Source organism: Lactuca serriola, chromosome 9 (genome assembly GCF_051521515.1).
Source record: "Lactuca serriola cultivar US96UC23 chromosome 9, Lser_US96UC23_V15, whole genome shotgun sequence".
NCBI lineage: Eukaryota > Viridiplantae > Streptophyta > Magnoliopsida > Asterales > Asteraceae > Lactuca > Lactuca serriola.
The window spans coordinates 202,463,670-202,481,513 of NC_136416.1; positions in this window are offsets into that span (position 1 = coordinate 202,463,670).

A 17,844-nucleotide genomic window follows, 5' to 3' on the forward strand; every position below is an offset into this window, starting at 1 on the left:
TCAATCTTGGCTAGGTCAACCAATATCCCGTTCTGGTTAATGAGATGCCCTAAAAACTGGACTTCCCATGTCCAGAAATCGCACTTGGAGAATTTGGCAAAGAGCCTCTCCGATCTCAGAATTCCGAGGAGCTCCCTCAAATGTTCCGCATGCTGCTCTCTGGTCCTCGAATACACCAGGATGTCATCAATGAATACAATTACCGAATGATCCAACATCGGCCTACACACCCTGTTCATGTGATCCATGAACGCCACTGGTGCATTGGTGAGCCCGAATGGCATCACCACGAACTCGTAATGCTCGTAACGAGTCCTAAACGCCGTCTTCTGGATATCCTCATCCCGAACTCTCATCTAGTGATATCCCGACCTCAAGTCAATCTTGGAGAACCAAGACTCCCCCTGCAACTGATCGAATAGATCGTCGATCCTCGGTAACGGATAACGGTTCTTGACCGTCAACTTGTTCAACTCTCGGTAATCAATGCACATCCGGTGTGAACCATCCTTTTTCTTGACAAAAACGATCGGAGCTCCCCAGGGAGAGCTACTGGGACGGATGAACCCTTTCCCCAACAGCTCTTGCAGCTGTGACGATAACTCCTGCATCTCTGGCGGTGCTAGCCGATACGGCGCCTTAGCGATAGCCGTAGCCCCGGGAACCAAATCGATGCGAAACTCTACCTGCCTCTCGGGAGGCACACCCGGCAACTCCTTGGGAAACACGTCCGGGAACTCACGCACTATCGGAACCTCATCCACTGAACTTGGCCTCCTAGCGGCCTCTCGCACATCTGTCACATAGGCTATGAACCCCTTGCAGCCCTGCTGCAAACTCTGCCTCGCTCTAGCGGCCGAACAGAAAACCGAACCACCACGAGTCCCCTCGCTGTAAACCGTCAGTGCTCCCCCACTAGGATCTCGGATCGTCACCAATTGACGCTCGCAATCTATGACAGCCCCAAAACGGCTCAACCAATCCATTCCTACTATGACACAAACATCCCCCATAGCGATCGGAATCAAATTAATCGGGAACTCCACCCCAAAGATCTCCAGCATGCATCCATGTATCACCTCGGTAGCACATACCTCACGCTCATCTGCTATGGAAACCCGCAGAGGTCGACTCAACGCCTCCCTCAGAATACTAATGTGCCGGCTAAAAGCCAAAGATATGAAAGACCGACTCGCACCTGAGTCGAATAAAACCAATGCAGGTACATAACTCACAAGAAAAGTACCTACGCATAACATATAGCAATTACAATAGCATAAACTCAACATAAAAATAGATAAAGATTACATACCCGCCACGAAGTCAGGTGCTGCGTGGACCTCCTCCGCAGTCAGCTGGAAGGCTCTCACCCTAGCCTTCGGTGCTTCGGCCTTCACTGGCCGGGTCTCAGCAGCTCGAACCGCAGGTGCAGATCCCTGCGCTGACCTCTGAAGCTGGGGGCACTCGGCCTTCTGATGGCCGGTCTGGTTGCAATGGAAGCAAACCGAGAACCCCTTTGGACAGTCCCTCGCAAAATGTCCTTCCTTCCCGCATTTGTAGCATACCCCAGTCTTCCACGGCCCATCATGGCTCTTGCCGCACTTCCCACAAGTGCGGCTCCTCGAACTACCCGTCCTCGAATCAGCGGCCTTTGCCCGCTTGGCGGCCGGCTGCAACTGCGCCGGTCGTCGATCACCCCTCTGCAACTTAGTCTCCTCCCTCCCCTGTGTCTCAAGCTCGATCTCCCTCTTCCTGGCATTTTCCTGGAGCTCGGCAAATGTCTGGTAAGTCGAGTTCACCACGAACTCGCGGATGTCCTTCCTCAAAAAACTCAGATAACAGCTCATGCGAGCCTGCTCAGTGGACACCAACTCCAGGCAAAACTGCGCCCGCTCATGAAACATCCTCGTAATCACTGTCACCGACTCTGTCCCTTGCTTGAGGGTCAGAAACTCCTGAGCTAAACGTTCCCTCTCCACCTGGGGAACATACTCATCACGAAACATCGCAGTAAACCTCTCCCAGGTCACTGCAGTCAGCTCAGCTGTAGAATAGCTCGCGGTCACAAACTTCCTCCAGTCCTTCGCCCCCAAGCGAAGCTGGTTGAGTGTGAATCGCACCCTCAAGTGCTTCGGACACGAGCATGTATAGAAACACCCCTCCATGTCTGATATCCACCTCATAGCGGCGATCGGGTCCTGCGTACCATCGAAATCTGGTGGTTTCGTGTTGCTGAACTCTCGGTACAGCAACGAATCACCACCCTGGGGTCTTGCAGCAGCAACAGCTGCTGTGGCTGCAGCAACAGCAGCATCAGTCAAGGCAGCCTAACGCTCGTCAAATGTCTCGATCAGTGTGGTCTTAATAGACCCAAACATCTCCGGAATCTCGGCTCTGATGGCAGCAGCCACCTCCTCATGGATGATCCGACGGATCTCCTCATCGCTCACCCCACTGCTCTTGGGGTTATGGCGTGTCCCGACCATGATCAACCTCTGAAATACAACATAAGAAAAATCAGGGATACTCTCGCGTATACTCACACTCGATAACTCAAACATCCTCACTCTTGGTACCCCCAAGGATTCTTACTTGTACTGCGCACCAATCCGGTGTTTTCAATAGTACGGGCCCAATACTATTGTCCACATCGAATCAATATACAATCCAAGTCCTCCTCCTAGGATCCCAAGTCGTAAATACTCTACTCTCGCTATGCATTGGCTACCCTCAGTAGACCTATCATGAGTTCCTCACTGATACCTACTCACTCTCAAAGTATCTCATAGCAGCAGTAATCTCCTAGGCTAAGGCATCACAAATCAGGCCACTCTAGTCCTTATAGGAATACCTAGCCTCTTTATCATGCATAAAATAATATCTCATAACTCATAACATATAATGTAAGGGTATCTTGGGGATTCACCGTTCGGGCGCTGGCTGACCATACACACCACCCACTCTGCTCGTTTCCAAAACTTCTTTTTCTTTTTAGAAAATTGCAGTTTTGGTTGTAAAATTTCTCAAATCCTCGGTTTGAGTTCAAATACGCCCGAAGGTGCATCCGAATACCTCAAACCAAGGCTCTGATACCAACTTGTAACAACGTAAAATTTCCAATAATTTTTAATTTTTAAAACCACAAAATGTATATCATATCGTAATTTCAAATCCGAAACAACAGTGTTTTCAAAACAAATTCCCAAGATCTCTCAAATGTGAACTCCATCGGTGTGAGTGTGTACGAGTCAAGCCGTCGCCTTCCCACGGTCCTCGCTGGTACCTGAGACATCAAACACAACAAGTGTAAGCATAATGCTTAGTGAGTTCCCCAAAATACCACATACCACAAATACGCCACTCGAGGCTAACCCGAACCTCCGGTCAAGATGTCTCAGTGGGACCCTCCAGTCCCGCAGCTCGTCGGACCCTCCGGTCCAGTCATAGCTCATTGGGCCCTCTGGCCCGGTCTGAATCGTTGGACCCTCCGGTCCGGTCTATATAGTCATACAACATACAAATAACACATAGCATGTAATCTCAGATATAACACATAATCTCATACATAGCATATAAGACCCTCTGGTCAACTCAGAATACCACTCAAAGTAACGTATAGTGAGAAGACTCACCTCGTGGAAAGTCTAAGATCTCGCGTACTCGCTATATCCAAAACCCAACGACGACTCTACCTCGCCTAATCATAAAAAATATCATTTAATAATCAAGACTTCCTCAACTAAAATTTAACCCTTATCATCATCCTCAGAGGGTAAAAGACCATTTTACCCCTCCTTGACCCAAAGTCTTCATGTTGACCAAAACCCTAAAAAGTCAACCCTACGAGTACGCGGGGCGTACATCGCCAACCCATGGATCGGGGTCTCCACCCAGTACGCTACGTGTAATGGAAGTTAGCCCAGCGTAACCATCAGACTCTAACATACTCCATTTCTGGTCTTAATCAGTTAAGCCATTACTCCAACTTCTAGATCCGGCTCTGCTTATGCGTGTATACCCATAAAGTCGAGACCTTTAAGCCTTGGCATGGCTGTAAAGGCTCCAACACTTCATAACATCACCCTATTCCAAATCAAGGACCTAGATCTCATGCATGGTGCAATGTTCACGACCAAGATTGCATTTTTATGAGTCTACAACTCAAATAGACCAGAAATACGAAGGATCTAAGCTTATGGAGACCATTTGCTCAAAAGTCTCCACCTTTGGGACTAAAACCCTAGAAAATGGTACATGAAACATATTACAATAACTATAGGACAAGATTCGAGCTTTTTACCTTGAAATGAAGCCTCAACGTTTGCTAAGCTCAGATCTACACTTGAGTACCACTTCTAGCCTTCCCAATGAGCTCCTCTTCTCCTTTGCTACCTTGAAATGGCACCACCAAGCTTAGAATACTCACAAATGGCCTAAGAACAGTTTCACACTCTCTTTAGGGTTTTTCTCTGAGGGATGGTGGCTGAGAAGTTGAGCCACACATTCCTTTTATAGCCGTCCAATGAATTAGGGTTTTTAGGTCTGGACCGGTTACGCCCCGCGTAACCTTGGGTACGCCCAGCGTACCTGAGGGTGAACGCGTCCAAATGAAGCGCACGAGTATGCGCAATGTACTCCTTGTATGCGCAGCGTACTCGCTAATCATGCAACCTTAAAAAGAGAACATAACAAAGATGAAGGGATAAATAGAAGGGTACCTGGTTTTCGGGCTGTTACAATGGTGATTTTACACGCTAGACCATCAGGCGGCAGTTCAGGTGCCGGGGAGGGATCAGGATCAGGCTCGGGGGCCGAGCAGTTGGATGAGCAGACTAGGGAGTTTTTCAGTTCAGAGGTTACCCGTATCATACTTGAGAAGATGCATGTGGTCTTCGGTTCGATCAAGGAGGGTATTTTGGAGTTGATGGATGATATGTTGAGCACATTTTGAGCTGAGATGGCGACCATGATGGGGCCGCGCACACTCCCCTTCAGGGAGTTCTGGGGTTGGGGAGCTCCAGACTACCATGGGTTGTGGGACCCCATTACGAGTACTAGGTGATTGGCAGATGTTGACAACGCATTCCGCACTAGCAAATGTCCCGAGGGGGACAACGTTAGATTAGCATCATGTCTTCTGAAGGACAGGGCACGAGACTGGTAGGAGGAGGTTGGGCATGGTATCGGGGATGACACGACACTTGATGCTATGACTTGGGCTGATTTTACCACCAGGTTCAGAGCCGAGTTTGCATCGGTTATTGAGGTGCAACAGTTAGCCAGAGAGTTTCAAGACCTTACTCAGACTATAGAGACAGTGGTGGAGATTACCACTAAGTTCAGAGAGAAGGCTCTTCTTGTTCCTCAATACGCCGTTGGTGAGGAAATGAAGAAGGCCCGTTATCATGAGATGCTGAGGAGTGATATCTGCCAGTTTGTGAGCCGATCCAGCTGTAAGACGCTGGATGATATGATTGCGAGGGCTCGAGAGAGAGAGATTGATCTTGAGATGGAGAAAAAAAGGAAGTTGGAGGTGGCTTCGGGTACAGGGAGTTCGGGCAAGAAGCCCAAGGTTTCGGATCATAGAGCCAAAGGTCAGCAGAGTCATAGTCGGTGTGGCAAATGTGAGAGATTGCATGATGGGGCGTGAAAAGCAGGGTTTTCCAGCTGTTACAAGTGCGGTCGAACAGGGCATATGAGCAGAGATTGTACAGCTTCTACCACTGACGACACAACATCAGATCTGATTTGCTTCTATTGCAATCAAAGGGGACATAAAAAGTCCCAGTGCCTGAGCTTAGCCGCAGCAGGGAAGGTGTCTGCACCTGCCCCTGCTACATTGAGGATTACAGACGGTCGTCAGGGCCGGGCCGAGGCGCCAGTGGCGAAAAGTAGAGTTTTTCATATGATAGCAAAGGAGGCGCGAGCGACTCCTGACGTGGTGACGGGTATGTATTCTCCTTTTATCTCTGCATTTATTATTGATTGTTTCTAATGTTATATGTTTGCGTATAGGGTCATTCTTAGTGAACGACATTTCAACTACAGTGTTATTTGATTCGGGGGCTACCTGATCGTTTGTCTATGTTGCGCTTAGCAAGAGGTTTAGCAGAGCTCCAGGGGAGATGGATTGCCCACTCGAGGTGGAGACAGCCAATGATAGGACCGTCAGGGTCGCGAAAGTGCATAAGGCATGCTCGCTGCAGTTATTCGATTAGTAGTTTTCGGTAGACCTGGTCCCTATTCCTTTGCGATGGAACAAGGTCATAGTAGGCATGGATTGGCTGAGCCCCAATGGGGCGGTGATTGATTGCGAGTTGCAGCTAGTGAGGGTTCACACTCCCAATAGGGGAGAGTTAGTGATTCAGGGCGAGAGGCCACAGCGCAGACTGATTCTTTGTTTAGCAGCGAGAGCGATGTGCTACTTCCAACAGGGTTGCGCAGGTTATGTCACATATGTGATGGACACCCGGGATAAGGGTAAGACAAAAATAGATGATGTAGCATTGGTGCGAGAGTACCCGGACGTATTCCCAGAGGAATTTCCTTGGATACATCCGAAGAGATAGGTTGAGTTCAGGATTAATCTGGTTCCTGGTGCGGACCTGATAGCCAAGGCACTGTATCGGTTGGCTCCTCCAGAGATGCAGGAGTTGTCTACGCAGCTGCAGAAGCTTTTAGACAAGGGTTTCATCAGACCGAGTAATTCACCATGGGGACCCCCGATCCTGTTTGTGAAGAAAAATGATGGGTCGCACCATATTTGCATTGATTACCGGGAATTGAACAAGGTAACGGTGAAGAACCGTTACCCACTCCCACGGATAGACGACTTGTTCGATCAGGTTCAAGGAGCATCTTGGTTTTCCAAGATTGATCTGCGCTCCGATTATCATCAGATGTGGGTCAGGGGTGAGGACATTCAGAAGACAGATTTTAGGACCTATTATGGTCATTATGAGTTTGTGGTGATGCCGTTTGGGCTCACCACGCTCTAGCCGCGTTCATGGATCTCATGAACCGCGTATGCAGGCCAATGTTGGATCGGTCTGTGATAGTATTCATTGATGACATCTTGGTTTACTTAAAGACTCAATGGTAGCACGAGGAGCACTTGAGAGAGGTACTAGATGTTGGATTAATGTCTAAGTCCATAACTATAATTGGTAAGACTTGACCCGACCAAGCATGGTCCATTTGGGTTGCATACCATCATGCACTTGGATAGGCTATAATGAGAGAAATAAGACACTTATGGTTATTAATATATTATAAGTTCTAGTATATTAATAAGAAGAATAATAAGATTATTTAATTAGTATTGATCAAGAATTAATCTAGGATTAATTAAGTGATCAAAAGAAGACTAACTAAATATATGGGTTGATTGTGTAAATCATCCATACTTGTATAGTGGGCTAATGCTCCATGGATAATCAAGTTGGGCTAAAACCCATAGGATGGTCCATGGATGCTCCATGGTGTATTTGTACCCATGGATCATGGAAATGAAAGGCCATGTCAATTAGTGTTTACATGGTGTAACCCTAACTATATAAGCATCTTATTCTTGACCAAAATCGGCCACTAGAGTGAGAGTAAGAAAGGGCTAGCCGATTTCATGAGTTGTAGAATTCTCTCAAGTTATTCTAAGTGTTTTGGTGATTGTGATTCCATTTGAGGCTTCCACACTATTGGGGCTAGGCACTCAAGCTTCATGAAGACTTTCTACATCAAAGAGGTATGTATTCTATCTTGTTACACTCATTGTTTTGTATGCTAGATTAGGATAATACCTTGGATGTTCTTATTTGCATGTATAATAGAGAAAACATAGATCCAAGGTATTTAGGGTTGCATGTACACTTAGGAGTGTTAGAATGCTCAAAACCCAAAAGTGGTATCAGAGCCTAGGCTTGTTTTCTTGTTATACCTACAATAGAAGCTGAAAAAAAACGAATTTGTTGCTGTCTGATCATCAGAATCGGCGAGTCCATCAGGAGACTCGGCGAGTCCATGCATAAAAAGTGTTGAAATCGATCCAACTCGCCGAGTTGGTTCATGCACTCGACGAGTTGGATCCCCAGACAACATAAACTCGACTTTTTTGGCTGGAATTGGACTAGGAACATTACCCAAAGATGTTTTGGACTTATAAACATGTTTTTGATGTGGTAATGTTCATGCTAATCCAATTTTAAAGATAATTGTCAATAGATTCATGTTTTGTATTAGTTTAAAGTGTTACTCTAATTACATGGAAAAGTTTGATTTGAATTATCTTGTTCTTATGAGTTGCTTAGATTAATAGGAAAGTTATGTGAAATTAGTGTTTTCAATCCAAATTAATCTAAGAGTTGATTCTAAAATGTGTTTTTGTAACTTGTCCTCAAGTTATATGAAAAGTCACATTTAAGTTTCATAAAACTCATAAAAGTTGGCAATGGTTACAAAAGATGAAGAGTCTTGTCCTTAAGTTATGGAGGTTCAAGAGTCACTTCATTAATAAATAAATAAATAAAGTGTAACCTTAATTAATTTCATAAGTTATAAAATAAAGAAAAGTTAATTCTTTTATTAGTTTAAAGTCTTCCATAACTTGTCCTCAAGTTATGGAACTTGAAGAGTTTTTGGATTAAAACTACTTTAAACACATAAGTTATGGAATTAATTAGTTTTGAATAGTTTCAAAACTTGCCCTCAAGTTTTGGAATTTGTAAAGTTTTCACTTATGAATACTTTAATTCCAAGTTATCCCTTAGAATTTTAAAAGTTAAAATTCAACCCTTATACTTTATAATATTATAAGTTAATAATATATATATATATATGTATAAGAGTAAAGTCAGTCTTACCGCTAGTACGCCTCATTCACGAAGCCGGTCTATAAGGTGGGTATAAGGTTGTTTCCTATAAAATGGCAACTTAATGGGTGTCCACTCTCACCCACCGCTTGCTTGACTGGTGGAGGGTCGTTAGCCGAACGGGTTTGACAGGACTATAATTCTCCCTTCATTAAAAGTATTAATGATAAATACTAAGTAACTAAACTCTTAATAATACCCAATCTTAGTTACTTAGGAAAAAGTGAATAAGGTGCTAATCCATGAAATTACACTTTGCACTTTGTTTTAAGTCGGTTAGTGGAGCGTGTGTGGTTAACTGGCACACTAACTCGTATTTAATAAGGTAGGCAAAGGGTAACTTAATGTTTATCATAGTATCGGTGGAGCGTGTGTGGTTAACCGGCACATCGATTGAGGGGTAAACACTTAAGGGTACCAAGTAATTTGCATGGTTACTTCACACCTTGTTTTGTGATCCTCGGCATCCCAGTCACAAAACCTGAAGGGCACACTCGAGATTGAAACATGCCTTTGAACAGTTCAATGAATCTCAAAGATCTAGGAGTTTCAAAACCAATTAAAACCTAATAATACATTTCGTTTATCTTGGTGGAAATTGGTGAATCATCATTCACATACCTTCAAATATTTTATAGCTTGGATTATCTAACGCCCGTAGATCCGGGCTAGTCAAATTAGAGGCAATAGGGGTCGAAAACGACTTTTTGACAAAAGATTATTTAGAATAAATAATCTTAACCAAGTTGTGGAATACGTCACAAGGTTTCCGTACATATAAAGAACGCCGAAATCCGAGTTATAACGAAGAAGTTATGGCCCGTCGAAGTTTTACGGCAAAACCGGCACGGCACCGGGAAGCGTAAATAGTAAATTTACGATAAAGCGAGATTTAGCGTTAGCGATCTTAACGGAAGTCGTAGAATATGTTAAACTAAGAACATCGATAAAAAGAACGCCCAAATCTGACTTCGTATGAAGAAGTTATGATTTTTCGAAGTTTCGGACTAGTAGTGTACAGCCCGAAATTCGAATATTAGATCGAGCGGTTTTTAGCTGACACGACCTAAACGAGAATCGAAGGTCTCGTTGAGAGTAGCGTAACGAGAAAAATATGGGTGAAAACGGATGTCAGATGAAGAAGTTATGAGGATTTAACGGACCAATCGTGTCCCGGCCCGTTGATAATATAAAAAAATTAAAATCGAGCCAAAATTAGCCAACAAAGTCTAAACGAAAGTTGTAGAGTACGTTCCCACCTTCGCGTGGATATAAAGAACGTCGAAAACAGAGCTCGTACGCGAAAGTTACGAATTTTTAAAGTTTATAATCGAATTTGCGAAGGCTGATGAGGATTGATGACGTGGCACGTTGTGGGCCGTCGGATGATGATTCAGATCTCGCTTCGGATCATGCCACGAAGCCTCGTAGTACGCCCCGCGTCCGAAGAGGTTACGCCCCGCGTAGGTCCGATCTGATCCATCCGATGGGTGCGAGACAGCTGGGTCCGAGCTGGTGATCTTATCCGAGGAGTACGCCCAGCGTACCCTCGGTACGCCCAGCGTAAATCTGAGCTTCGGTCCCTATAAATACCATGCGAATTCTTCCGGATTTTTCACACATTTTCACTTCTCTCTCTAAACTACTTTCTCTCTCTAACCCTTTTGGAGTCCCCTAAGCCCTAGTTAAACCCTTAGCACCCTAGGGAAGCCCCGAGGCTCCCAGAGTCCCGAGAAAAAGGAGTTTTTCGGTTTCGAAACGCTGCTCCAATTAAGTCCCGGTTTTCGATAAAATTCGCTGTAAGTGTGCTACGCTTACGCAATTTTTTATATAGCTTTCAAATAATTATAGGAATGTTATTAGGTCCTTAAAATAATTATTTGAGCTATTATTATGAGTTATATTGAGCGTTATTAACGCTTAATAATAGTCAGACTAATTAATTTGTCGCGGTTATCGTTAAACTAAACCCTAGTGGTATCGGTACTAGGTTTTATCGAAGGAATATCGTTTTGAGAGTATCGAAGCGCTGTCCGAGTGCTGAGTCACCACCTACTCAGGTGAGTGCATAGTTACTTTCAGCTTACACATAGATATGAAGTATTTTACGTGCTGTGTGTGTATATTATCTGTATACTTGCTATCTATATTGGAAGAACGTTTTATACATGTTTTCAGTGATTCAAACTGTATATGTATTTTATATCTACATAATGTGCTGGGTAAAACACGGGTAGATATAATAGTTGCTGTGTGACAAAATAATATAATGAGAGGCCTCGTTATAGCTGTTCTTGATGATCTAGTCATCTAGCGGAGTATAGATGACAACCACGGACTATTCTAGACAGTCCAGTGGAACACTAGCAGGCTCGCAACCTGTAGGTGTTTATTCGAACTGTGTGTTTAACCGAACTGTGTGTTTATTCGAACTGTGTGTTTATTCGAACTGTGTGAACTGTGTGCTCACCAGGTATACTCCATCCCAATGATAGTCCTTTGACTAGGTCCCTTGTGTTAGATGTTTTAGGGACGTAATGTGAGGATAACGGGAATGGGTAATTGGGTTGATTGTTTGATGTTTAACAATAATAATTATATTATTGTGGGTTGAAAACCCTATGTACTCACCAGGTTTCCCAACCTAACCCACTCAGTTTATTTATATCATAGGTGTTGATATGAAGTCACATTACACAAAGAGATTTAAAGAGATGTAGATCACTAGTGTAAATAATTGTAAGTTCTGTTTATGCTTATGTTTCTGTATTAACGATGACATCCCAAACGTTTTAAAATGAAATAAATACGTTTCTTCGAAAATGTTTTAATAACGTATTTACCATGTTTTTCTAGGAACAAATTCGGCAACATTTTTATAAAATGAAGTACTCTGATTTTTATAAAGCATAAACAAACCGGTCTTTTCTGGCCGTGATTTCGGGGGTGTCACAGTTGGTATCAGAGCATTAGTTTAAGCGAACTAGGAATATGGATTTATTTCTAGACTTAAAACTTAGAATGCTAAGCGATGATTGTGAGGTGTGAGCACTAGCTTATTTTAGGAATTGTGCCTAAAATGCTTTTGTGTGCTAAATACTTGTGCCTGATATGCTGTTAGTTGTTCGGATCTATGGTCTGTTGCCGACCGGATCTGGAAACCTTATGTGTTTAGGATTATAAACATATGACCACGATATTAGAACTAGCATGTAAACGTTTCAGAGTGATAAGGATGATTTAAACGTCAATCCTAAGTAAAGGTCTAGATTCACCTCATTCGGTGTATAGATCAAGATGGTAAGAACACGTAGTGGGAACGTGAATGCAAATGGGAACCGAGATCAGCCCCCAGTGATTGAGCAAATACCGGTGATGGAAGCCATTGCTGAGCCAGTCACAATGGCCGAAGTGCAAGCAATGATCCAAGCGATGTTGGATCGTCAAATGGAGGAAACTAGACGTTTGCTCCAGCAAAATCGAGAGGAAGCCACTATTCAGATCGAACGGCCCGAGTTGAATGAAGGGCAGACTGAGGAGGAGAACTACAGTGGGACTGTTGGTCAAGTCAACCCGCCAATAGTTCGACAAAACAACCAAGATGACAAAGTCGAGAGGAATGGATGCAAGTACAAGGATTTTCTGACTTGCAAGCCATCAACTTTCACTGGAAAGGAGGATCCGATCGGGGTCATGGATTGGATCTCGGAGATGGAGTTAGCTTTCATGACGTGCGGTTGCAGAGGAAAACAACAGACCACATTTGCAGTGCGTCGGTTTCGAGGAGGCGCTGTACGTTGGTGGAATACCTTGGGGAAAACTCTGAGCCCCAATGAGCCCCTACAACTAACATGGGCAGAATTTCTGGTGCAGTTCAAACGTAGGTACTGCTCAGCCCAAAACCTGCTCGAGCTAGAGAACCAGTTTCTAACCCTGAAGAAGGGAAGCATGTCAATCGATGAATACACCAACAACTTCACAGAGAAGATGGAGTTTGCCTTGCGCCTTGTTCCGGATGAGCTGACGAAAATCGACAAGTACGCAAAGGGACTTCCATGGGAGTACGCGGTGCCAGTGCGTCAGGCACCTACTCTGGAGGCAGCTATTTGGGCTGCCAAGTCGGTTGAAGATATGATTAAGGGAAGAGCTGCCAACAAGATTGAGGTTGGTGAAAAGAGGAAGTTTGAGGAATCTACGAGGCCCAGTAAGAAGATCAAGTCTGGTTCAAAGGAGTCTAGCGGAGGAGGAAACAATGTGAAATGGTGCGAGAAGTGCAAAAAGAATCACTTTGGGAAATGTAGCGAAGAAGTGACTTGCTACAAGTGTGGGAAGACCGGACATTACGCCAACGAGTGTAAAAGGGTGTGTTATGAATGCCGTGAAGAAGGGCATGTTCCTAAGGATTGCCCGAAAAAGAAAGAAGCGGCAAAACCAAACATTTCGCCAAAACCGCAGGCAAGAGCATTCCATATGATCCTGGATGAAGCAGATGACAATGCGAGGATTCAGGAATGACGGCTTGCCATCCAAGGATCAAGTTATAAAGTAGCCATAGAATCATATGATGTAGCCTGTTAGAGGCATAGTCTAGGGTGAACTTGAACACCTATGTAATCGTTTCAAGAAATAATATGAAACCTTTGTTTTGTTATCTGATGTGTTAAGTTGTTGTGTGGTTTTCTTGTATGGTGACTTGGAAAGACTGCGGGACAATACTTGGAACGAGTATGAGTAGGTGTGAATGGTAGTAGAGGCCTATACTACCGGAAGCACAGGACTCACACTTGGATCAGGGAAAGTCACAAGGTTACCAAGAAGCTAGTAATTGATTTCGTTTTAAGTGTGTTGTTACCATCGTTTCGGTAATGACTAAGAAGATTGTTGATATTCCGACCCTAGTGGCCATATCGAATCGAGTCCGACTACGATGAGTATGTTGTGTGGTTCAGAGAACCAAGTTTGATGTAGCGTCCGAATTAAACCAAACGATTGAAATCAGAGCGATCAATAGAAATATCGCGCTCGTTGTTAAAGAAGTTGGTAGCTAGAAATGCCTAATGTTAAAGTGTGATTATATCACATTAGAACATGAAGGAAGGCATAGTCTGTTTTAGAATTTAACTCTAAGAGACCTAAGTCTAAGTGTTGCAACATACGATGATAGGTCGTTAGAATATGACATATCGATCTATAGTAGTAATAAAAGAACTTATCTCAAGTCTGTATCCAGCAAGGATCGAGATTGTGACTTGAAGGTCATAATTGGGAGTCTAGCTTGAGGTAGAGAGCAGGTGCACGATCGAGTACTCTTACAGCCAATGAGTTTAAGAGATAGACTTGAAGGAATGTAGAAGTTATAATTATTATCTAGGATGAAGAGATAACGTATAGAGTCATTATACGACCATGTTTCGTTGATGATTCCGGGACGTAATCATCCTAAGGGGGAGATAATTGTAACGTCCGTAGATCCGGGCTAGTCAAATTAGAGGCAATAGGGGTCGAAAACGACTTTTTGACAAAAGATTATTTAGAATAAATAATCTTAACCAAGTTGTGGAATACGTCACAAGGTTTCCGTACATATAAAGAACGCCGAAATCCGAGTTATAACGAAGAAGTTATGACCCGTCGAAGTTTTACGGCAAAACCGGCACGGCACCGGGAAGCGTAAATAGTAAATTTACGATAAAGCGAGATTTAGCCTTAGCGATCTTAACGGAAGTCGTAGAATATGTTAAACTAAGAACATCGATAAAAAGAACGCCCAAATCTGACTTCGTATGAAGAAGTTATGATTTTTCGAAGTTTCGGACTAGTAGTGTACAGCCCGAAATTCGAATATTAGATCGAGCGGTTTTTAGCTGACACGACCTAAACGAGAATCGAAGGTCTCGTTGAGAGTAGCGTAACGAGAAAAATATGGGTGAAAACGGATGTCGGATGAAGAAGTTATGAGGATTTAACGGACCAATCGTGTCCCGGCCCGTTGATAATATAAAAAAATTAAAATCGAGCCAAAATTAGCCAACAAAGTCTAAACGAAAGTTGTAGAGTACGTTCCCACCTTCGCGTGGATATAAAGAACGTCGAAAACAGAGCTCGTACGCGAAAGTTACGAATTTTTAAAGTTTATAATCGAATTTGCGAAGGCTGATGAGGATTGATGACGTGGCATGTTGTGGGCCGTCGGATGATGATTCAGATCTCGCTTCGGATCATGCCACGAAGCCTCGTAGTACGCCCCGCGTCCGAAGAGGTTACGCCCCGCGTAGGTCCGATCTGATCCATCCGATGGGTGCGAGACAGCTGGGTCCGAGCTGGTGATCTTATCCGAGGAGTACGCCCAGCGTACCCTCGGTACGCCCAGCGTAAATCTGAGCTTCGGTCCCTATAAATACCATGCGAATTCTTCCGGATTTTTCACACATTTTCACTTCTCTCTCTAAACTACTTTCTCTCTCTAACCCTTTTGGAGTCCCCTAAGCCCTAGTTAAACCCTTAGCACCCTAGGGAAGCCCCGAGGCTCCCGGAGTCCCGAGAAAAAGGAGTTTTTCGGTTTCGAAACGTTGCTCCAATTAAGTCCCGGTTTTCGATAAAATTCGCTGTAAGTGTGCTACGCTTACGCAATTTTTTATATAGCTTTCAAATAATTATAGGAATGTTATTAGGTCCTTAAAATAATTATTTGAGCTATTATTATGAGTTATATTGAGCGTTATTAACGCTTAATAATAGTCAGACTAATTAATTTGTCGCGGTTATCGTTAAACTAAACCCTAGTGGTATCGGTACTAGGTTTTATCGAAGGAATATCGTTTTGAGAGTATCGAAGCGCTGTCCGAGTGCTGAGTCACCACCTACTCAGGTGAGTGCATAGTTACTTTCAGCTTACACATAGATATGAAGTATTTTACGTGCTGTGTGTGTATATTATCTGTATACTTGCTATCTATATTGGAAGAACGTTTTATACATGTTTTCAGTGATTCAAACTGTATATGTATTTTATATCTACATAATGTGCTGGGTAAAACACGGGTAGATATAATAGTTGCTGTGTGACAAAATAAAATAATGAGAGGCCTCGTTATAGCTGTTCTTGATGATCTAGTCATCTAGCGGAGTATAGATGACAACCACGGACTATTCTAGACAGTCCAGTGGAACACTAGCAGGCTCGCAACCTGTAGGTGTTTATTCGAACTGTGTGTTTAACCGAACTGTGTGTTTATTCGAACTGTGTGTTTATTCGAACTGTGTGAACTGTGTGCTCACCAGGTATACTCCATCCCAATGATAGTCCTTTGACTAGGTCCCTTGTGTTAGATGTTTTAGGGACGTAATGTGAGGATAACGGGAATGGGTAATTGGGTTGATTGTTTGATGTTTAACAATAATAATTATATTATTGTGGGTTGAAAACCCTATGTACTCACCAGGTTTCCCAACCTGACCCACTCAGTTTAGTTATATCATAGGTGTTGATATGAAGTCACATTTCACAAAGAGATTTAAAGAGATGTAGATCACTAGTTTAAATAATTGTAAGTTCTGTTTATGCTTATGTTTCTGTATTAACGATGACATCCCAAACGTTTTAAAATGAAATAAATACGTTTCTTCGAAAATGTTTTAATAACGTATTTACCATGTTTTTCTAGGAACAAATTCGGCAACATTTTTATAAAATGAAGTACTCTGATTTTTATAAAGCATAAACAAACCGGTCTTTTCTGGCCGTGATTTCGGGGGTGTCACAGATTACGGCATACCTCTTCTAAGTTATAAAATAGTTTGTTGGTTCCTAGCCTTAATATTTCATATTGGGTGTCATATTAAGGACTTAAGATCAACTATCTTGAATGTCTGCCAAAAGATGTCTGGTTTAGACATTTATGATCTTCCCAAATCTCTTGAAACAAGCTTTCCTAAATGAAGATGATGACCCTTGGAAGTCATACTTCTTTCACCTCCTTCAATTATTCTCCCTAACCCACAAGTTCAAGGTCACTCAAGTCCTATTGGCAAGGCAAGGTCTAGGTGTGATCACATCTTGGAGATGTAGTCACATATTGACAAGCCGGGAGAGTTGGGTGTCAAAGTCCTGAGAAAGTTGGTGGTTCAATCACTTTCTAAGTCACATAGTGAGTTCCTTTGGGACACCTATGAAACAGACTATGACAAGACCCTTAATGATCTTATCTATTTGTTAAGATAAACTTCCTTAAAACTTGATGGACATTGACAATAGTGACACAGGAAATCCCGGAAAGCATTCACTTCCCAATGGAAAGGGATCGGCCATAGTCAACTCGGTTGACCAAATGGTAAAGAGAAAAGCTAAGTCTATGATAGTCTCGTATACCATTATCAAAGGGTCCATATGTTTATATTGCCAAAGGAAATGGCATTGGTTGCGAAGCTGCCAAATTTACCTAAGGATGTTAAAGTCAATAAGTTTGACTCTACTTCAGGTAAAGTCCACTATCTAACTCTGTTAAGTTTCTATTCTGAGATTCTTGATACATGATGTGATTAGGTCACATGGTGATGTTTTAAGAATCAAAGAAAAGTGAAGAAACTTAAAGAAAGAATATGCTGAATCTGATCGCGTAGATGGATTTCTATCGCGTAGTTTGAAGATCAGATTCTTGAGCTACTTCTTAGGAGTTATGAGATATTGCTTAGGAATGGATAATGTGACAACCCGATATTTCAACTCTTTGTAACGACCAAAATGGGTCAAGTATTGTAACCACTTCTGAGTAATAAAATTTACTTTCATAATAAAATGTACAAATAAGTTCTATTTAATTTCCTTTTATGATTAAATGTCTTTGAACCATGATCGTACGTGAAAAGAACGCCCAAATCTGACTTCATATAGCTATGTTATGATTTTTCCAAGTTCGTCTTAGCAACAGACAGCTAAAAACTCGAATCGGAAATCGAGCGACTTTTGGCCGGAATGACCTAA